General features: G+C 44.4%; 1 protein-coding gene across 22 annotated transcripts in view; it reads right to left on the reverse strand.

Annotated features, from left to right (window-relative positions):
• The window catches only part of LOC115522300, a 99,994-nt gene that overhangs the window by 73,166 nt on the left and 3,760 nt on the right, over positions 1-23,068 (reverse strand). For 12 of the 22 annotated variants that reach the window (XR_003971335.2, XR_003971333.2, XR_003971325.2 and 9 more), the window contains exons 1-2: positions 6,639-11,390; positions 4,475-4,600 (exon numbers count right to left, since the gene is read on the reverse strand). The gene's annotated coding sequence lies outside the window, so the exon portion shown is untranslated. The other 10 variants (XR_003971328.2, XR_003971327.2, XR_003971331.2 and 7 more) reach the window with 10 other exon arrangements.

Genomic DNA, 23,068 nt, shown 5'->3' on the forward strand with positions numbered 1-23,068 from the left:
GTAAGCAGGGAAACAGGTCTCTTTCTTCCTCTTCTTCTAAAGCCACTAATAATAAAGCCCCACTCATCTGACCTTATATAATACTAATTACCACCTAAAGGCTCCATCTTCAAATACCACCACTTTTGGGGTTAGGCCTTCAAAATGTGAATGCGAGGGGTGGTGGGGTACAACATTCAATCCATAACACTCTTCTCCTAATTAATATGGATGTTTTCCAGGGCTCTGTCCTGATGCCTTACACCTTCTCCATCATTCACACACATTGATGGTTTCTTTTTTTTTTTTTTTAATCTCAAATATGTCCCAAGAGACCCAAACTCCAATTCCAGACCTCAGTCTCCTCTGAGTCCAACAAATGGTTCAAACTCACATGCCCTGAAGTGTCTATCATTTTCCAATCCTGCTTCTCCTACCATGTTCACCCCTGTGGTAGATGTATGGCAAGACCCTCCACCCATTTACCTGCACTGAAAGACTAGCACATGGTCTAGACTCCTTTCATCCATAGTGGCTAAGCACTCTTTTGTATCATAAGCCTTGGTGGCCCCTGCCCATAGAAAGACATAAAGTACACAAGAGGTGTTCAGGCCCTGAAGCACTGGCAGAGAAAATGGGAAATTGCCCAGTCCAGAATCTCAAGACTCAAAATTCAGAGCTTAACATGATAGGTGTGACCTATCTTTTGTGGAACTATCAGTGGCTCGAGGTGCTGATGTGGCTGGCCATGAAAGCCACAGCCCTTGGCCTCCCTGACCTGGTGGACACCTCACTGAAGTGGACTGGCAAAACCTCCAAAATACAGGACCCCTGTAGAAGCAAGGGAAGCACAAGAAGACCTTCCTAGTATATCACAAATGGCATATCATCTGCTTACTTAAGGTTTGGTGAGCAAACAAGGTAAAAGCAGCCTTGGACTGAGTTGAAGTCTTCCTTCTCACAAGATTTGTCCTAACTGACATTGGTCCTGCAGGTTTCTAGAGCATGTCCTGAACTGCCTCTTCCCATTCCTCTCCCCTTCTTCTCCAGACATTTCACATACAGATCAAAGCTTAGCTCCTAGTTTCTCTCTTACTCAAATCTCTCCTGACTCAAAACTATCGTCTATGTTGCCTCAGGAACGGGTCTTTCCAACATGTAAATCTAACACATTTCACTCATTGAACAACCTGGGGTGGCTTCCGTTATCCCCTAGGAAAGGGATCCTTTATCACCTGGTTCCTGCTTGTCTGCCAACGCCTCCACACCTCATTCTTCCTCACTCTTGCCAAATTTGCCATTCCGGAGCAAGCCATGTTTCCTGTGTCTCCTCCAATCCTTGCACATGCATTCATTCCCACTGGGTCTCCCCATCCCCAGCCTCCCAGGTCCTTTCCCTCCTAAGAAAGTCCCTTTCCCACACCACCCCCAGAGACTTCTTCACACTTGTAGTTTTGAACTTAGACATAAATGTTCAATAAATATTTTTGAATGAGTTGACTAACAAAATTAAAAACAAATCAAAGAATGACTAGATGGCACCAATGATAATAAACATTACCTGTAGGGTTAAATTATGCTTCAAAAGTGCTTGGGAATCCTTGCAGCCATGGATATGGAACATTGGACTTGGGGGAATAAAAAGGTTAGGGAATTGGGGGTACCTGGGAGGCTCAGTCAGTTGAGTATCTGAGTCCTGATTTCAGCTCAGGCCATGGGATCGAACCCTGAGTCGGGTTCCTCACTGAGCGTGGAGCCTCCTTAAGATTCTCTCTCTCTCTCCCTCTTCCCCTCCCGACAGCTTGCACACACACTGGCATGCACTTCTTTCTCTCTCTCTCTCTCTCTCTCTCTCTCTCAAATTAATTTTCTTAAAAAAGGGTAAGGAACCTTTTTGTGGTACATGGAAATCTGGAGAGTCGGGGTAATCCAAAGATGGAGAGACATAAGATACTGGCCTGAGGAGATTTGCAAGCTCCTGTATCATGGATTTGGTGATTTTCCAATAACCAAGAGAAGGAAACATTGGAGTTTTTCTTAGCAAATAAACCTACATTTCCTTAGCAAATAAACCCACATTTCCTTAGCAAATAAACCCACCTTGCCTTAGCAAATAAACTCCAAAAAATGGCCCTGGGGAAAAAAAATCCCACTGGAAACAACATCCTGTTAATCAGGGGCTCTGAGATGTGACCTGCCCAGGCAGCTCCTGGACCTCTTCTGCCATTTTATATTTCCTCTTTAATCAAATCCCTGGATGCTACAGTTCTCAACTTGCAGAGATTTAAAAGACACTTTGATTAATGGACTTGATCAGTGTCTGCTCTTGTTTAACCATGGTGTTCTCCTCCACGTTTCACATTTCACACCCACATAGCACCATTCCCCTTTTATTACAGGAACTGAAGAATGTGATGGCCTGCCAGACAGCAGAGTAATTTATGAAAAATATATTTTTAAAGGGAGAGTGTATTAAAACTTGAAAAGAACTCAGTGCCTGTTGCTATTTTAATTTTAAATAGGCTATGCAAATAATTAAATGTCAGGTCATATTGACACCATCAAATTTAGGAGAGTAGAGATGGTATACAACCCCAGAGTCCTAGGGAATATTAAATCAGATAAGATTTACCAGAGCACTGAAACATATCTGCTTTTGACACGAAATAACAGTATCGATTGCGTTAAAAATGAGCCAATTTCCAAAAACCTCTACCTGCTACAGATGTTTCCATATATACCACAATTCTTTAAAAAGAGATAAAAAGAAATCGAGATGAATTTGTAACTATATTTAAGCACTAAATCCCTCTTTGTGTTTTTTTATCTTTCTCAAGCCTCCTCTGCCTTACACTACTAGCCTATTTCAAATATTGACTTCCAGGAAAGGATGGATAAGAACAGCCAATATGCAAGGCTAAGGTAATGGATACTGCTCACCTTACTTTAGAACAGTTTAATTTGTGTATTTACCTGAACTTTGCTCATGGCTTTGTACATTTGAGTCTTAATCGGTCACACCAGTGTGCACTGTGCACTGTGGTGCAGCTTTGCAAGATTCTTAGGAAAGTCAAAATCCTTTTAAAATGGTACTGAAAAACACAAGTGCTTAGTGAATAAATATTTCCTGTGGAAAGAATTGTATAATATCATAGAAGTTCTGTGATGAATAAGACACTAGAAGACTTTTTTAAAATATTTATTTATTTTTGACAGAGAGCATGTCAGCACAAGAGGGGAAGGGGCAGAGAGAGAGGGGACAGAGGATCCAAAGCAGGCTCTGCTGACAGCAGAGAGCCCGATGTGGGGCTTGAACTCATGAACCATGAGATCACGACCTGAGCCAAAATTGGACACTTAGCTGACTGAGCCACCCAGGCACCGAGATACTATATAATAGTTTTGCGGAAAGGAGATAACAGCAGAAAAACGTGTCTTTTTCCTTTTAAGTTCTTAATTGGTGATTAAGGGAAATTCCTGTTTCTAGAATACCTAATGACTAGTCAAGCTGAATCAAGCGGAAAATGTCAGGAGGAAACTAGTTTTTCATCCAGGACTGGTTGGCCAGTGGCAACCAACCCTATGTTGACAAAAGCTTGACACTGGCATAGTGACTTGTCTATCCATTGGCCATGGCAGATATCACTTAACAGTTACAGCACGGGGCCATCAATTCCACATTTTTATTTATTTATTTATTGAGTTTTTTCCTACATGTCAGCTCTCTAATAAGCACAGAGACATCGTAGTGGATAAGAGAGACAAAGTCCTTGTCCTCTTGGAGCTCACATTCTAGAAGAAGAGACAACACACAGGAAAGAAAGATCATTTCAGATAATGAGAGGTGCTATAAAGACAGTTAAGCAAGGAAAGGAGCTAGAGTATGGCCTAGAGTGTGGGGGAGGGATGTCACTTTAGCTAGGGTGGTTAATGTCCTCTCTGTAGCAGTCACCATTTGGGAGAAACTTGACCAATGAGACAGGGCCAGCCATGAGAAGATCTGATCCTCAGCACAGCACTCCAGGTGGCCATTAACAGTCAACGGCTGATTGGCTATGGATGAGCCCTGTGCAAGGCATGCTGGGGGATATAGAAAAGCCCAAGGTAAAAAGCATTCCATTTAGCAACATCGAACATCACATGATTCTGAAACAGGGTATGGAAGGCAGACTTGGAGTACATGGATGCTAGTCTTCGTCCTAGAATCTTGGTTTTTCCTCATCAGTAAAATAAGATGGACCAAATGATCTATAAAATTCCTTTTAGAGCCTGTGGCCCATAATTCTAGCTAAAAAGTGAAGTAGGATTTTAGACAATTGGAGAGATAGGGTAGATTAAGTAGAGAAGCCCTTTTGTGAATGGGGTCATTTGAAGAGTCAGATGAGAAATAAGATATAACTATTGCTTCTTGGAGGCTTCTTGGTGATTTCAGAAAAAGCCATAATCAGCCCCTAGTTTTTCAGTTTCAACTGCCACAATCCAAAGCAGTTCTCACCTTGACTTCTGCATGAAAATTAATTGGTATGATCTCAGCCATGCACACATTCAAAATCATCAATATACGAATATGTCATCTGGTCATCTCACAACACAAAGGGCTGCACAAAGGCAAATCACAGCGCTGTGGAATAAAGAGGAAAGAGTTGTCAGGGATTCATATGAAAAAATTCACCTTTCGCTGCTGACTGACAACAGGGGAGCCAGCACAGAAGTGCCATGGGTGAGAATTATCGGCTTGCATGGTAATGACGGGTCTGGATCAAGACTCAGGTATGAGCTCAAAAATTCCTGATCTTGCTTCAAAATGGCATTAAAAACAGGTCCCAAGTGCATGAAAATATTCCCTGTCTTACAGGCAATAGTTCAAGTTAGGGTCATTAGCCATAACACAAATACTTACATGTTATTGTGATATTGTGAGTTTAGATAATAAATTATTGAAATTCACTTTGTGGGTACAAAGTGCTTCATAAATACTTAATCTCCAGAGAGACTTCAAGTTAGAGTTATGCACCCCATTTGTGGACTTCTCCTTATCCAAGTTACTCTGGGTCCCTGTTCTCTTTGTAAAAATTTCGTGTGCCCCACTAGCCTCTTCACAGTTCCCACTGTGGCTGATGGATACTGGCTTGGATCTTGCCATCCCAGCAAACCAAGAGATCCAGGACAAGCCAGGAATGGTCTTTTGAGTAACTTCCAATTCACAAACAGCCCCACTGACTTATTATTTCTTGGTTTTTCCATGCTCTAAAGCAAACATGTAACTATCTCTGTGACTTATCCCAGACCACAGGGATGGATGGTTTCATGCGGGGATGCTTTCTCCAGAGAAAAGCTCATACTACGAATCCAACGCTTTGGGCCTGCAAACTGTTCATCAGGCACCTTAAAGCCCCCACATCTCAGCCAGGAGCTAAACAGGAGGCTAACCAGAGGCTTGCATTCTCTGGGAATATATAAGACAGGGCAGTACAGACATCATCTCCTCTACCTCCGTCTCTAAAGCAACAGTTCTAAAAACACTTCCTCAACATGGTTTTGGCCTATACTCTAGAGACCCTTTAGGGCCAGGATGGAGTTGTATTGGCTAGAGAATTCCCCGTTAGTGATAGAACACAGCTGCAATACTACTCCATCTTCCTGGTCCTCAAGCTTCTCATTTGCATCTGTCTCTTAAGGCTTTAACATCCAAGGTAGCCTGGTTGGTGGATAAGCCTGCTAGGTGTCCAAAACTCATTTCTGGAGCTTACTGTTGTACAGCCTGACCTCAATTCACTTGTTTATGTTATAAAATAATGCCTACCTCACAATGTTAACTGTAAGAAACACAATTAATTAAGCATGTGAGTGTTAAACCGTAGTGAGCTGTTTTACCTTATGTAGCAAGACCTCTTACCTAACCATCCAGCATAGTTCTCTCCCTATGGAGGTCCTCACTAAGCACTAGATTGATTACTTGTTGGACTTGAGCTGAGAACAAAATTGGACCCTCAGCATATCTCAAACCCTGTTTGAATGAGGAGTTTAACTGGACCATCCTTGTTGAAGGTGGAGGTCCCAGGCTAATACCTCCCAACTCACGAAATCTGGTTAGAGCAGCCAGGCATGCAATAAGAAGGAGCCATGTTAAGAGAAAAGGAAAACCAGGCACCCAGGACTGAGTATTAAGTGCATATGTACATGTTCCATTATTTTCATGTCTTAAGATAACACCATTTTATTATATCTCATGACTTTGTGGGTCTGGAATTCAGGCCGAATTTAGCTGGAAGACCTTTCAGTTCCACATGGTATTAACTGAAGTCAATCTGTGATATTTGAATGGTGAGGATACTGGACTGAGAGTCTAAGACAGTTTCATTCATATTTTGGGGGCCTTGGCAAGAATGGCTGGAAGGCTCAGCTCAGCTGGACTATCAACTGGAGCACTTGAATGCAACTATGACAGCATGGTGGTCTCAGGGTAACCACAATTCTTACACAGTAAGTTGGAGTCTTGAGGGAGTTTTCTAAGAGACCAATGCAGGAGCTGCAAGGCTTCTTCTGACATAGCTTTGAAAGGCAGGCACTGTTGTTTTGGCCACATTCTATTGGTCTGCTGGTTCTATTGGATGATTAAGGCTGGTCCAGATTTCAGGAGACAAGTATCTTGAATTTACCTCAATACTTGAGCCTCAGTTCTGCTGCATAGAACCAGGTATGGTATGACCTCTTTCATCTTCTCATCCTTTCCATTGTCACCACCAATGTCTTCATCATGTAATGAGAAAGCCAAGACTGAGATGTCACCAGGGCAACAGAAAACCCCAGCAAGTAAGGACCAAAGGACCCTCTGAATGGCCACCATCTTGAAATACCTGACTATGTCCAGCAAGCTTTCATTAGCCCAGAACCTAGAATACCAAAGATCTTCCCACATTCTCTGCTCTACAGAGATGAAAACTGTCAACAGGAGGCTCTCTGGAGACTGGCACTCTCCAGGAGGCTCTCTATCACCCACTGTTGATGGCAGGCATCAGTGTGAAGGGAATGAGTCTTCCTCAGAGAGGACAAGAAAATTGGGCGGTTGAAAGGCCATCATGCAAGAGGGACCCAAGGCTCATCAGGGCTGTCAGGGTGCCCAAGCCCTCTCCATTAATATTATCATCCAGGGTCTTACAACATAAGTTTAATTTTTCATATGCTGCATTCATTATGGGCTGGCTGTGGCTTTGTTCTGTGCCATCTTTATTCCAGCACAGCGAATGGGAAAGCAGCTTCTATCTGGAACATTGTCAGGTGTCATCGCAGAGGGAAAGGTGAACACCATGATTCTTAACCCTTCTGCTCAAAAGTGGCTCCTGTCACCTCTGACACTCACATGTCATTGGTCAAAGCAAGTCAAATGTAACACTGAACACAAAAGGACCAGGATGTAGAGCCCTCCCACCGCAGGGAGAGGCCCTGCAGAGAAAGGTGCCACAATATTTGGTAAATATTAACATAATCCACCATAGTCTGTACTCTGCACACCAAACACGCATTTCCCTCCCCTGCCCATCTAAGAGGACACTTATCCCTCCCCAAGGGAGACAAACCCCAATTCCCCTGCAGGTGCTGCTCTGAGCTCAAAGTCCAGGACTGGTGCATAAGGCACAAGCACCGCTATAGAAGGTTTGGATGTGCTTGCTTCCTTTAGATGGGGGACACCTGAAAAATTAAGTCACTTGCTCCCACACACAAACTCAATATTCAGTTAGGGACAGGGACACAATTAACACTCCCATTGGGAAGTGGATGCATGGGAAGTCATTTACCAGTCACTGACCCCCCCCACCCAGTAAATCTGAAGACCCACTGGGCAGGTATGGTGAGCAGCCCCTTGTCCTAAGGGTGGGGCACATTTAGCACCCCGATTCTTTTCCCCAACAGAAACTCCCCAGTCCACTCTTCTCCGTGGTCCTTGGTTCTGCCCACTGAGAGGTGCACTTTTTCACAATCCTCCTTTGCCTAATCTAAGAAGGAATATGGTCTCCTTGGGTGCTAAGCAGAGCCCTCAGCCTCCCCCCTACCTATAAAATATTGGGGGAGCCAAAGTTTGCTTTAAATACCAAATGGGTTCAGTCTCTTTTACTCCAAGCTGGTGGCTTGTGTTTGCCCATAAAATTCTCTTAAAATGTTCATTTGTTTTTTATGTATTTGATTCTAGTCGGCCTCCAGGACCAGGAAAGATAATAGTAAAATGACTATTTTTGCTTTAAGTTCCTCAATTTGGGGTTGGTTTGTTATGTAGCTATAGATAACAAAACTGCAAAACAGTACAGATACCCAGGCCCAGGCAAGGCCAGTTGAATCAGAGTCGCTGGTGGAGAAGCCTGGACCTCACCACTTTGTTTCTGCAGGTGATTCTGTTGTTGCCGAGGGTTGAAAAACTGCTGCTCTTTTGTAGGTGGTGCCAGTGAACAAAGATAAAGGGTTACACAAACAGTCATCTTTGACTTATCCCTAAAAGAAACCCCCTTTTCTATTTTTTTTCCCATCACATTCACATAACAGTCAGATATAACCAAGTAGATAGTGACCAGATGGTAAAGGGTTGGAAGTTACATCATAGGAAGAAAGTAGGGGAGGGGGTGCATGGGAAGGTGTTTAATGCAGAGAAGAAAAGTTGACAGGGAGCATTTAGTTATCTCCCCATATTTAAATGGGTAAGAAAAGCTTTCTCTGCTTACTAGAAATCAATAGGAAGCCATTAGATAGAAATCACAAGGATAAATATTACAGTTGATATAATTTATCGTAATGAGATGGAGAATGTAGTATTTTCTTAGTAGCTCTTACCAGAATACGTAACTAGGGCAGGGATTTGAACTTTTCACAAATAGCCTGGAGTTCTCTCATTCTGTGCACATAACAGGATTGCCCTTCCTCACCCCTTTGAGGTTGGGAAAGACAAAATGACTCACTTTGACCAATAATAGTAATAATAATAATAATAATAATGTCATTGGAAATGTTTGTATATTCCAAAAGAAAACTTTGAGAGCCAGTGTGTAAATGGCCACGTCCCCTTTCTTTCTGTGATGTTTAGATAGTAGAGGCACCATTAATCTGGGTCCAGAATGAGGTCGTAAAGCAGAGACGCCAGATAAATTATAGGATTTCCAATTAAATTTGAAGTTCAGAAAATAATAATAATAATAATTTTAGTATGCATTTTGGGGGGCATATGTATGCTAAAAATAAAATTGAGTATTTGAGGGTGTCTTGAATTTTTCCTTCCTACTTCTGGCAACCCCACCCCCCAAAGCGATCCCCATGGCCATGTAGCATTAGGAAGAATTAAACCTTTGTTATTCTAGGCCATGTGGACTTGCAGCTTGTTTGTTACAGCCAAATAACTTAGCCTAAACTGACTTAACTACTTCCCATTTTTGATAAGAAAATATTTTGATGAGGCCTAAGCATAGCCCTAATATGTGAAAGGAGTAGGCAGCTTCTCTGCATAATAAGAGAGAAAACTGAGAGCTTCTGGAGGTAATATGAGAAGGGGAGATGGATAGAAAACTGTTAAAACAGAGCCTCAACCATCAGGGAATTTCTTACCTACTTGAAAAATAAAGTAAGAGAAAATGATGGTAGACAGTAGTCTTGAGGTCATAGAGGTCATTGTGGATTTAGGGTAGGCATGGAAGGACTTCATGCAAAAGCAGGCCTGCCTGACCGAGGGGTGGCCAAGTAAGTAGGAAGAGCTGAGAGCAGAAACACCCTGTGGGGAATCGGTAGGGCCAGGTCTGCTCTACGCCACCACCTACCAGCTTCATCAGTCCCCACAAGCCCCGGCTCAGGGCAAGGCTGGAGATAAAGCTCTAGGTGGCACCTGGACCCAAGTCACAGGCCTGCTCTAACGCTGAGAGACTACCTGCATTCCATAATGCTGATGTCAGTGGCCCGCCTGGGCCTCTGACAGGCAGGGGAATGGTGGTTGCCAGTTGATTTCAAAGCCAAAACCCAAACATGTTTGCTAACTTTTGTTTGACACATCAGTGTTATAGGAAAGCTCCTTGATAGCAAGGGATCCCTCATTTCTATGTGTCCTCACCCTTAGCACATGGTGGGTGTTAAATAAACATAGATGCCAGGAGGCCCAATATTTTGAGACCCTCTTTAGCCGTTACAGCAACTCCTTTTGGCCACCAGAGGGCAGCACAGGGTCATGAACTGGAAACTGTGGTGGGAGTTCAGAATCCCGGTGAATGTGATTCCCATAAACCAGGTGGTAGGGGAGAGCCCAGGCTCTGCCAGCATTTTCTTGGGCCCACAGAAAAAGGAAATAGACATTTTTTCCTATAAATCTATATTCATCCATTTAAAGTGCTGTCCTTTATCTGAGATTTTCTTTCCCAATTTTTTACCATTAAAACATCCTTTCTTTTATGTGGTAGGATTTTTGTTCTATTTGCTTATGTTTTACATTCTTATTTAACCAAATAAATAACGGCAACCTTCTGGTGTTCCAGAATGCTTGCAGTAAATGACTGTTTAGGTTTGTGCAATCAACGATTAGGAGATCCCTTAGTGTTGAATGTCAGAATCAGATGGGGCCCATGACAAAAATAGGGGAGCAGCAGATAAACTGCACCTTTGGGTCCCCCAGGCCTTCTTTCCTGCCACCCATTGCTCTTTCCTTTGTGGTCAATGGGCCAGCTCAGCGCCCTCCTGCTCTCTCCCTGTCCAGCCTCCTCCTCTAAGTTGAAACCTGCTTTGGGGACAGAATCTATCAGCAGCTTAGACATCAGTGAGAATTTAAATCACTCCTTTTCCCTCCCAGAAAACTTGACTCACATGTCTTATCTCTGATTCCAGAACGCAGGTGTTTTTGGCTGCAGGGGGAGATACGAGAAGAGGGAAAGGCAGTCAGCGTGGTGATAAAAATCAGGCCACCCAAGGGACTTGCAGATCTCACTCTGCTTTATTGGAGTGGCTACAAGAGCCACCCCAATGCAGGTAGACCAGTTCCTCGGACAGAGTGGCCCCAGTGCTTATTCTTCCTTCACCTTTTTGGAAAATCGTTTCAGTCACACCCATAAGTAAGCACTAACGGTCCTGATGACAGAGCCCTCTGTCCGTTGGACCAGTGCAGCCCAGGCAAGAGACAATGCCCCAACTCATAAAGGGCGCTTCAGTCACAAACCAAGATGTACTGCCCATAGTGCATTGTGGGATACAGTAGCATTTTTAGCAATGATTGTACCAAACAAACCAGCGAGCCTGCGCTGAGACCTGCCACGGCAGGGGCTGATTATGCTCGTGTTACGGGGATACAAAGAAGTATGAGACACAATGAGTATGAGACACATCAGAAAGAACAAAACAGCGGCGCCTGGGTGGCTTAGTCGGTAAAGCATCCAACTCTTGATCTCCACTCAGGTAGTGATCTCACAGTTTGTGGGTTTGAGCCTGGGATCAGGCTCTGCGCTGACAGCATGGAGACTGCTTGGGGTTCTCTCTCTATCTCTCTCTCTCTCCTTCTCTGCACCTTCCCCACTCATGCTCTTTCTCTCTCTCTCTCTCAAAATAAGTAAATAAACTTTAAAAAGAATACTTCAAAACAAATGCCAGAGTTGAAAAGGAGATGACGACGTGTTTGGGAGACTTGGAAAGCCTTCCTGCGCTGGGCCTGAAATAACAGGTACGACTTAGACGGGAAACAGCAAAGGCACAGAGTGATCCAAGGGCCCGGGTAGGAAGTACAGGGCTGTGCTTGGAGCACGGGGCCCGGTCCAGTTTGGCCATAATGTCAGCCAGGGAAAACGAACACTAATGAATGACAGGAAGGCTTAGGCAGGTGGCTTCAACCCCACAGCCATAACGGAACCCTCTGTGGCCTTGGGACTCAGTGACTTGAGCAGCCCATTTTAGCACACAAAACCAAGCAGTGAGAAAAGTTTAATAGTAATGGTTACTTTTACCTTACCCAGTTTCTGTCGCAAGCCTCATTTTTCCTGATGTTGGAAATGTCATCTCCCGCAGTCCGGGCTCCCGCTCTACATGTCCCGGCCCCAGCGGGCCCACCAGAGCTCAGCGGCAGTTTCTGTGCCCAGCATCTACAGCACCTCTCCCCTTCCCTGCTTGGCAGGGGGGACCACGCTAACTACCTCTCCTTCATCCTCGCTGCCTTTGGGATAGCTGGCTGGGGCTGCCAAAGCAAAGCGCTACAAACTGGGGGGCTTAAAATGACAGATGTTTATCCTGCCACAGTTGTGGAGGCTGCAGGTCTGAAGCTGAGGTGTCAGCTGGGCCAGACTCCTTCCTGAGGCTCTAGGACAGAATACTTCCATGCCTCTTTGTCGCTGAGGCACCTCCGTGCACTCCCTGAGAGGTGACTGCAAGCCCACGGATTTCCCCTGCTGGCCCTGTGCCTCTCCGAGGCCCCCGGAACTCTCTGGCCCTCTGCTCTGGGGCCAGGATACAACCCTCTCTTCCCTGAGGCCTTTACACCCCCCCTGTGCTCTACCCCAGCCAAAGGGGCCCCAGGGCCCTCACCCTGAGCGCACACAAGCCCTCCTTACCCTTGGGGAGTTTGGCAGAAGGGAGATGAGAGTAAATGTGTCTCCCTGCTCAGAGGCCCAATCTCTCGTCACCGCAGCCACTGTCTCCTCTCTCCGCAACCTGGGAAAACTGTACTTATTTACCACATCTTCTCCCAAATCTATTGGCTAAGGCCTAAACTTCCCAAGCTCCTCAGAAACCAAGAGAAGACCCCTTTCTTTTTTTTTTTTTTTTTTTAATTTTTTTTTCAGCGTTTTTTATTTATTTTTGGGACAGAGAGAGACAGAGCATGAACAGGGGAGGGGCAGAGAGAGAGGGAGACACAGAATCGGAAACAGGCTCCAGGCTCTGAGCCATCAGCCCAGAGCCCGACGCGGGGCTCGAACTCACGGACCGCGAGATCGTGACCTGGCTGAAGTCGGACGCTTAACCGACTGAGCCACCCAGGCGCCCCAGAGAAGACCCCTTTCTAACAGAACTTTGCCTTTGCTGATGTAAGTCTCACTGGCTAAAGGGACAAGGGAATCTGGTAAGAAAACATCAGCAACAAAATGATTCATTATTTGAAAGTAGAACTGCACTTCCCCGAAGCACCCAGCTCACTGAGTGTATAAAGGTCTGGCCTCGCCCTCTGGTGTGTGCAGTTCAGTCAGCCAGGATCCCCAACCCCAGTGCGCCTTACTTTCAGTGCTAAGAGCAGGAAAGTACCAGAGAACCCAGGAGACAGTGGTGGCTCCGCAGTAAACATCAAGTGCCTTCTCCGTCCAAGGACGCTGAGCAACCTGGGGAGACCACAGCTCAGGCCTTGGAACCCAAACTGTTGAACAATAAGGAAGTCTCTCCAACAAAGGCTTTCTTTTCCGGGCAACTGGTTACCATTTCAAAGCACCAGCAGCGCTTTGACTCCAGAGTGACAGCACAAAGGCATCTTTGAGGACTTTTACGACCAGGCCCACTCAGGGGCTAAACTCACAGTCCTTTGCTCCCTCAGAGACTTCTCTATGACTTGATTCCACATACCTGCACGTGGCTCTCCCTACCACCAAAAAGGACACCTCGAGTTCTGCCCCATATTCTTGAAAATAAGAACAAGGTAACCGCCCCCACCCCCACCCTTTACGGCTCCCACCCCGAGATTTGTTCCTATCAGCTTCTGTTCCTCTCGTGGCAGCCAGGGGCAGGCATCTGATTCTGCGGCTTGTCAGCGGGGTGGAAAAACAACGCGGATTTCCACAACCTGCAACCTAATTTCTGGTAGGAAGGTACCATCTGGTGGATATTTGGGAAACTGCTCACGTCCTGCGTTTGAAAAGGAGCATCTGAGGGCAGCTTGTGTGGAGCATGCCAATGGCAATATTACTCCGAGACGGAATGAGACCTTCACATTCAAATATGGGCCGGTTCCCTAAACGTTTGACTCCACATACACACAGTATTCTTAGAACCAATCAGAAGCATCTAGAAGAGTCTCCTCTGTTTTCCGGCCTTCTCCGTCCAGTTTACCATTATTCCAAACAGCTATTTATTTTCTGTTCTCTTCTTTTCAAAGTATAGTTCTTGCTTCCCTTTATCGTGGAAATTTATCTATGAGGGCTGTATCTTGAGAAATCTAGTCATACCTCATTCCATGAACACATTCACACAGTCAGTGACCCTTTATGGGGTCCTCTCCCCAGCTTCTTATGGCCCCTTCCTCTGAGATTCTGTCCTGGTCTTTATATCCTTGCATTGGTCACTGGACGTGGGTTGCCTAGCAAAGGCCAGGGCCTTGGACAAGGAGGCTCTCTGCAGCTGAATGTCTGCTGACCAGCCCCCTAGCAGTGGTGAGACAAGTCTTTCCCTAAGGGAATCCCCAATCTGTAAAAATAGGCTGGGCTCCTAATACAATCTTTACCTACTTGTTAAAGTCTCATTCCCACTAAGAGATGGCATCATTCTTGTTGTCTTCGTTCTTAACATTTAGAAGCAATGGACATTGGCAGTTACCTGAAGTAAGTTAAAACCATCCCCAAAGGCCAGGACCTCTGTGAGGAATACTGTGAAGTCATCAGTATCTGTTCTATTTCCACTTTTGTTCCTTTGCCCCTTCCCTTCACTGTAGCCTCTCTCTATTCCTTTCTTCTGCAGTCAGAGTTTTGTTTTCTAGGGTAAGAAACAGGACAGACTGATTTATACTATGGGGTAAATGACTGCTAGCCAATCATTCCTGTCTAATGTAAGCTTCTCTATTCCTGTCATGGTCCAAACATTCATCACAACTGTATTTAGACAATCTTCTACCTGCTCTCCCTTCTCTATTTCTTCTCTAGTCTACCCTGGCTATTGAAGCCACACTGGTCATCCTTAAACATCACTTTTGTCATGTCACTCCCTCATTCAGTGTCACCTCACCTCACTGACATGCCCAGTCCAAGGACAAGGACCTCTGGACCAGGAGTCACAGACCTGAGGGGCCATGAGGATCTCAGCAATTAAGAGCACAAGAACTGGAGCCTGACTGCAGGGTGTGAGTCTCAGTTCCATCACTTACTGGCTGGACTTTGGGCAAGGTACCTGTACCCTTCTGCCTCAGTTTTTCTATATATGAAAATACTATTTAGGATGTGAAAATAGCATAACCTGCTGTGTTAGATTAGTTAATACACCTAAAGCACCTAGATTAGTGGCTGGCACATAATAACCATGTCAGTACTATTATTAGTACATAACAGTATTAGTACTATTGTTAGTTGTATTACTAGTACTACTAAGAGTAGTACTATTAATCACTGAGTTCCAAATAACTGAGTGACCCCGACTTTGAATAAACCACTTCATCTTGCAGAGGAGCTTCAGTTTTATCATCTTTAATTTTTTTTCATGTTTATTTTGAGAGAGAGACAGAGCTTGAGTGGGGGATGGGCAGAGAGAGAGGGAGACACAGACTCGAAGCAGGCTCCAGGCTGTGAACTGTCAGCACAGAGCCCAATGCGGGGATCAAACCCACGGACCATGCAATCATGACCTGAGCCGAAGTTGCACGCTTAACTGACTGAGCCACCCAGGCACCCCAGTTTTGCCATCTTTAAATTGAGGGCCTGGTGTCCCTTCCAGCGCCAGAATTTTGTTTCTCCCACCCTCTTCACAGCATCCAGGCCTGACTTAACAACTTTCAATAGCATATGATTGTGTGGTGGCTATAATGTTCAGCTCACCCTTACACAAGCCCTTGTTCAGACTTCTGCCAGCCTAGAATTGTCCATGCACCTCTCCGTGTGCTGTCCATCTTCCCAAATACAGGACGAAATGTTGGTCTCTCCGATCTTCGTGTGTGCCTATGGAATCCAGAATAGCTTCTTCTATCTAGGTGTTCCGGAATTGTTTACTGACCAAATTAATGTCGAGCACCAAATGGTTCTGGCCACTTTCCAGCAATTTGTCTTCTCTGCCTCTCCCCCTCTGGAATCACTCCTCTAACAGAGGTCCTGGAAACGCTCTGGCTTTTTCAATTGCCAGCTTAATTTGCCGCCATCTGTCATAGAGTATGTGTTTCCCGAGGCCTGGAGCACATCTTCCAGGGGCTTAGCTCTGTGCCACATCCATCTCCAGGCAGACAGAGTTTACATGCAAAGAAGCCCAGGGGCGTGGTTGGGGGGCGGGGCCGGGGGAGGGGAGAAGGAAGATGGGAGCTGGAAAGAGTCGAACTGTATATGGCCTCCACTTTCCGAACTACCCTCACTCACTGTGCACTGATAGAATTTAGGAAGTGATTTCCAAACATTTAGAAAAATTAGTGTCCTTGAACACAGAAATCTTCCAGAAAGATAGCCTCCTACATACATTGTTTATTCTTTTGTCTGTTAACACCTATAACACCAACCACAAGAGAGACTACAGATTGTCTCTTGGGAGAGTGATCTCTACCATCTAGCCTTGAACAGTTGGAAGGAAGAGGTCTCCTCTATATGCACTGCTTTGAAATCCAACCTCCTCAACCCTAAAGGAGACATTTTATAAACTTCACTTACGGAGAGTAAATAGAACAGAAAATCTCTTAAAGAACATGCCATGCTGAGAAGCCACCACAGCTGGGATGCCCCATCCTCACCCAGGAAGGTCTCACCCATCCTCTCCTCTACTGCTTTTGGGAAAGAGGACGACCCATCACTCTTCACAGCTCACCCGCTCCTTGGCACTTCCCACCCCATCGTCTCTTACCTCTTCCGGGAAGCTAAGTTAGACACACTCTCTCCTGCCTCCTTTGCCCAGGCCATGGGCATACTCAATGCTTCCCAGAGAAATAAACCATGTGTCCTGTCTTCCAGCCTTTACTCCCAGCCCCCTCCTACCTCTGAGCTCCTTGTTACTCTTCTGAGTACACATTTCTTGAAAAAAGCTATTTATAATTATTGTCTCTCTCAGTACCCACTCTTACTCCACAGATCCTTGCAACCTGCTTCAACCCCCATTTCTCTTTTTAGAAATGTTTACTTTTGAGATGGGGGGTGGTGGTGTAGGGGCAGAGGGAGCGGGAAACAGAGGATCTGAAGCAGGCTCTTCACTTACAGCAGTGAGCCCAACATGGGGCTCGAACTCATGAACAGTGAGATCACGACCTGAGCCTAAGTCAGACACTTAACTGATTGAGCCACCCAGGCGCCCCACCCGTGGCCATTTTTCTTCTTAAGGTGGTCCTTCAAAAGCCAGCAGTGAGCTTCCAGTTGGGAAATTTAATGACCAATAATGCCGTCTTCATATTGGTCAGCTATCTACAGCTTTGGCATTTCTGCCAGCTATTTCCCTCTCCTTTGTTCTCCTGGTTCCCAAGACCCTCCATTTCCCTACATTCTCGCCCTAATACCTTTGCCATGACTCCTTCTCCCTTTGACTCCTCTTCCTTGAGCCCTCTGCATGGCATCCTCTAAAGCTCTGTTCTTGCTATTCATCTCCTTAAACTTTCCTGGTTCAGATTTCAACACTCACCTCCTTGATCTTCATTCACCCTCAGTCCTGAAGGTGCTATTGAGCTAGAGATCTCTACTTTCACCCACCTCCTGGGCAGTTCCATTGTTATCTTCCATATCCTCTTCAAAATCAACAGGTACCAAACTAACTCACCATTTTCCATCCTAGACCTGTTCTACTCCTATCTCTGCTATTGGCACCAATACCCATCCTTATCCTCAAACCGGTCATGTTGGTCACCCAGGCTAAACTGCTCAGCCCTGTCCTTCCAGGTCTCATGAGGTACCAATCTCCATGGATGCTACCTCCACACCAGCTTTCTCCATCCTGTTTCCATGTTCCGCTCAAACTCAGACCCTCATCGCCTCTTCTGGGGATGACTAGGTGGCAGGCTAATTTGTTGGAATATTAACCTATGTGTTTTTGTGTCGCCTTTCTGTCCTCTATCCCATGAAGATTCATCACGGAATACTTGGTGCATTCTTGCCTCTAGTGAGAGATTATCTGGCTTTTAATGGAGAAAACTTCATAATGCCCTTGAAAGCAACATGGGGAAGGAGGAGATGCTTTTAAAGAAAGAGGAGAGACAGGGAAAGACTTAAAAAATAAATAAATAAAAGAAGTAAAATATTTAGAAGTTAAGCTTTCACTTTTTGCAAATGACATATTATACATGGAAAATCCAATAGACTCCACCAAAAGTCTGCTAGAACTGATACATGAATTCAGCAAAGTGGCAGGATACAAAATCAATGTACAAAAATCAGTTGCATTCTTATACACTAATAATGAAGCAACAGAAAGACAAATAAAGACTGATCCCATTCACAATTGCACCAAGAAGCATAAAATACCTAGTAATAAACTTAACCAAAGATGTAAAAGATCTGTATGCTGAAAACTATAGAAAGCTTATGAAGGAAACCGAAGAAGATATAAAGAAATGGAAAAACATTCCGTGTCATGGATTGGAAGAATAAATACTGTTAAAATGTCAATACTACCCAAAGCAATGTACACATTCAATGCAATCCCAATCAAAACTGCACCAGCATTCTTCTCGAAGCTAGAACAAGCAATCCTAAAATTCATATGGAACCACAAAAGGCCCCGAATAGCCAAAGTAATTTTGAAGAAGACCAAAGCAGGAGGCATCAAATCCCAGACTTTAGCCTCTACTACAAAGCTGTAATCATCAAGACAGCGTGGTATTGGCACAAAAACAGACACATAGACCAATGGAATAGAATAGAAACCCCAGAACTAGACCCACAAACGGATGGCCAACTAATCTTTGACAAAGCAGGAAAGAATATCCAATGGAAAAAAGACAGTCTCTTTAACAAATGGTGCTGGGAGAACTGGACAGCAACATGCAGAAGGATAAAACTAGACCACTTTCTTACACCATTCACAAAAACAAACTCAAAATGGATAAAGGACCTGAATGTTGAGACAGGAAACCATCAAAACCCTAGAGGAGAAAGTAGGAAAAAACCTCTCTGACCTCAGCTGCAGCAATTTCTTACTTGACATATCCCCAAGGGCAAGGGAATTAAAAGCAAAAATGAACTATTGGGACCTCATGAAGATAAGAAAGCTTCTGCACAGCAAAGGAAACAATCAACAAAACTAAAAGGCAATTGACAAAATGGGAAAAGATATTTGTAAATGACATATCGGACAACGGGCTAGTATCCAAAATCTATAAAGAGCTCACCAAACTCCACACCTGAAAAACAAATAATCCAGTGAAGAAATGGGCAGAAAACATGAATAGACATTTCTCTAAAGAAGACATCCAGATGGCCAACAGGCACGTGAAAAGATGCTCAACGTTGCTCCTCATCAGGGAAATACAAATCAAAACCACACTCAGATATCACCTCATGCCAGTCAGAGTGGCCAAAATGAACAAAACAGGAGACTATAGATGCTGGAGAGGATGTGGAGAAACGGGAACCCTCTTGCACTGTTGGTGGGAATGCAAACTGGTGCAGCCACTCTGGAAAAGTGTGGAGGTTCCTCAAAAAATTAAAAATAGACCTACCCTATGACCCAGCAGTAGCACTGCTAGGAATTTACCCAAGGGATACAGGAGTGCTGATGCATAGGGACACTTGTACCCCAATGTTTATAGCAGCACTCTCAACAATAGCCAAATTATGGAAAGAGCCTAAATGTCCATCAACTGATGAATGGATAAAGAAATTGTGGTTTATATACACAATGGAATACTACGTGGCAATGAGAAAGAATGAAATATGGCCTTTTGTAGCAACACGGATGGAACTGGAGCGTTATGTTAAGTGAAAGACGTCATACAAAGACAGATACCATATGTTTTCACTCTTATGTGGATCCTGAGAAACTTAACAAAAGTCCATGGGGGGAGGGGAAGAAAAAAAAGAAAAAAGAGGTTAGAGAGGGAGACAGCCAAAGCGTAAGAGACTCTTAAAAACTGAGAACTGAGGGTTGATGGGGGGTGGGAGGGCGGGGTGGTGGGTGATGGGTATTGAGGAGGGCACCTTTTGGGATGAGCACTGGGTGTTGTATGGAAATCAATTTGACAATAAATTTTATATTTAAAAAAAAGTGAAATACTCTTCCGCAACAAAAAAGGAATGAATATTGACATACACAACATAATGAGTCTCACAAAATGTTGAGTGAAAAAAGCTGCAGTAGGATTCTATTTATGTGAAGTTCTAGAACAGGCACACTAATCTATGGGGGTAGAACTCAGCAGAGTAGGTGCCTCGGGGTAAGGAGAGTGTTGTTTGGAAGGGGACATGAGGGAACTTTCTGGTGTGACAGAAAAGCCCTAGATCTTCAATGGGATGTGGTTATATGGGTATTCCAATTAACCAAACATCAAGCTCTACACATAAGGTCTACAAATTTCACTGAATGCTAACTTTAAAAAGAGGTCAGACAGTGATGGGAGCAGTACTGATGGCAGCACCCTGAAGAGGAAACACCACTTACAGGAGATCACTATCTGGTGTCTTTGGGGAACCTAGACCTTGGGCGACAAGGGTCCCAGATTTAACAAAGCTTTGCATGCTCTTAAGCCAGAGAAGGCTACCAGTCTTCAAAGATGTCAGTGAGACCATAATGGAATGGAGATCCGGGGTCCTTCCCAAGCTTACCAGGTACATAGTAATCTTCCCAGATTCTGGCGCATCCTTGAGAAGGCAGGAAATAGCTCATACTGAATTTCCTATCAACCCAGCAGAACAAAACTGGAAATTCAACCTGAAGAAAATAAACAAATGGGCATTTCCAGCACACCAGACTTGGTGGATTGAGGGTCAGACCTCCTGCAAATGTAAAGACCTATGCTATTTCTCTCAATTCTTCTTATTCACTCTGACAGATTAATCTTCCTAAATCAGTCAGGGTCATGTCTTCTCCTGGCTAAAGTCTTCCATGATTCTATCTATATTCCTTGGAGGGAAAAAAAAAAAAAAAAAAAAGTGTATATCCCTTAGCCTGAAATTCAAGGGCCTCCTTAATATTTCTTCCCAGACTCTGTAGCCACCACTTCTTGGTAAGGAGAAAGTAAGAGGGACACTGTAAGACTAACACCAGTCAGAGGAATTGTTTTAAAGGCTGTTGTCCTGTTGCTAGGAGGAGGCCACACTCCAGACCACAGCAGTTCCACACACTACTTGGCTAATGTTCAGAGCAAGTGAACACATCTTAATGTTTTTGCAACCCAAATATAAGTATAAGCACAAATCTCTCAAAAAACTGAGATTTGTTCCAGTCATGTTTTTCCTAATAGCCACACACAGGTCACCCTCATGCACGTGTATTTGGGGACTAACACACAAACTCAGCCTTTGGGATAAGACAGACTGGGTTTGAATCCCTGCTCTGCTCTGACTGTCGCAGACATGGTTGGTTGTGTATCCAACAATCCAGCACGGACACACACAGCCTCCTTCCAAAGAGCCGGATTTGTTGTTTCAGTAAGTCACACTCCTCCACTCTGTCCCCCACTAAGCCAGTCATTGAAATCCATTCTACTTAGGATGGACACACGTTGGAATTCTGATGACAGAGGCCTAAGGAGAGCTCTTCTGAAAGGCTTGCAGGAAACTTTCCTTTCTCTTAAAAATGACCACCCAGGAAGACAGGTCTCTTCTGCTGCTGGATTTGACTGTCTGGATATGAAGCCTGAAAATGCAACATTATCTGTCACCCACAAGAGACCGCCTGAGGACAGGGTCTCCACACCCCAGGACACAGCAGAAAGATGGGCAAAAAAGCTGCGAGTACAGGAATAGGTTGATCAAAAACACGGGCCCCTTTTCAGCCACTGGGAGACACCACTTTCTCCATCCATCCTCTACATGAAGGGCAAGGCCCACGGTGAAGGCACTTTGGTAAATTGAGATTGCTCTCTTGAGGCTGGTATATTTAGATCTATTAATGTCTTCACTGTTTTCCTGAGCTATTTTTACTTAATGGTTTATTTCATTCTGCCTCAACTGAAGTGGTGGATGAACACAGGTAAATACACAAAGGATTGAAAAAGAAATCAAGTTGAGGTGAGGAATTGTGCATTTCCTTCTGCAAATGATAGTCTGTACTTCCTCAGAGCAGTGTCTGACGACGTATCACCTCTTTGAGTTCCCGTGCATCTATTTCATCTCTAATGATGCTGCTAATGGGGGGCTTACTTGCACTTACCACGCACTCTGACAAACACATCTATCCATTGGCATTTGGGGACTGCAGACAAATGGAGCTATAAAAACCTTCAATTGCTCAGCGCCTCATTGCCTGAGGGTAATTTGTACTTTATAAGGCAGAGGTGGAATTGTGATGAGGAAGATACCACATTATGCTGGTTTCAAACTTAGGGAAAGTATCAAAGAAAGAGCAAAGACACAAAGCTACCTTGATTCACTGTGGAAAGTATTTATTGAACATCTACTGGACGCACAACAGCCAAGACATTAAGAAAACACGGAAGAAATTTTAAGCTGCCAGACTCCACCTGCCAACAAGAGATACTACTTTTGTGGAAGAATCTACATACAAAACCATAAATGTGAAAAGGTCACAGGAATGTATGTATATATTATGTAAATATATTACACACACACATACATGTATTTAATGTTAGATTGAGTTGCCAAAATGAAAAAAAAAAAATTAACGGAAATGTCAGAAAGAAGTTGACGTGGCCCCCCGTATCTGTAATATCAAATAAACTGTTAGTGACACCTAATAAATCATTAATGCAACTGCCTTCTAAGTGTTCCTGAACACTCAGTTAAAATCAGGTTCTGGGGGCACCTGAATGGCTCAGTTTAGCATCCTACTCTTGATTTTGGCTCAGGTCATGATCTCACAGTTGTGGGACTGAGTCCCATGTCAGGCTCCCACCCAGGTGAGCGTGGAGCCTACTTGAGATTCTCTCTACCCCTCTCCCATGCTAAGATTAAAAAAAAAAAAAGTATGTAAATTTCTGGGTTCTATTGTGCTTTACACTTTGAATGCGCTTCTGTCCTAGCTTAGCTCAATCAGCCTAAGACCTCAGGAGCCAATCAACAGTCTGGAGAAAAGGTGGAACTTACAAGATTTGGGGTATGGTGAA

This window comes from Lynx canadensis, chromosome C1 (genome assembly GCF_007474595.2).
Source record: "Lynx canadensis isolate LIC74 chromosome C1, mLynCan4.pri.v2, whole genome shotgun sequence".
NCBI lineage: Eukaryota > Metazoa > Chordata > Mammalia > Carnivora > Felidae > Lynx > Lynx canadensis.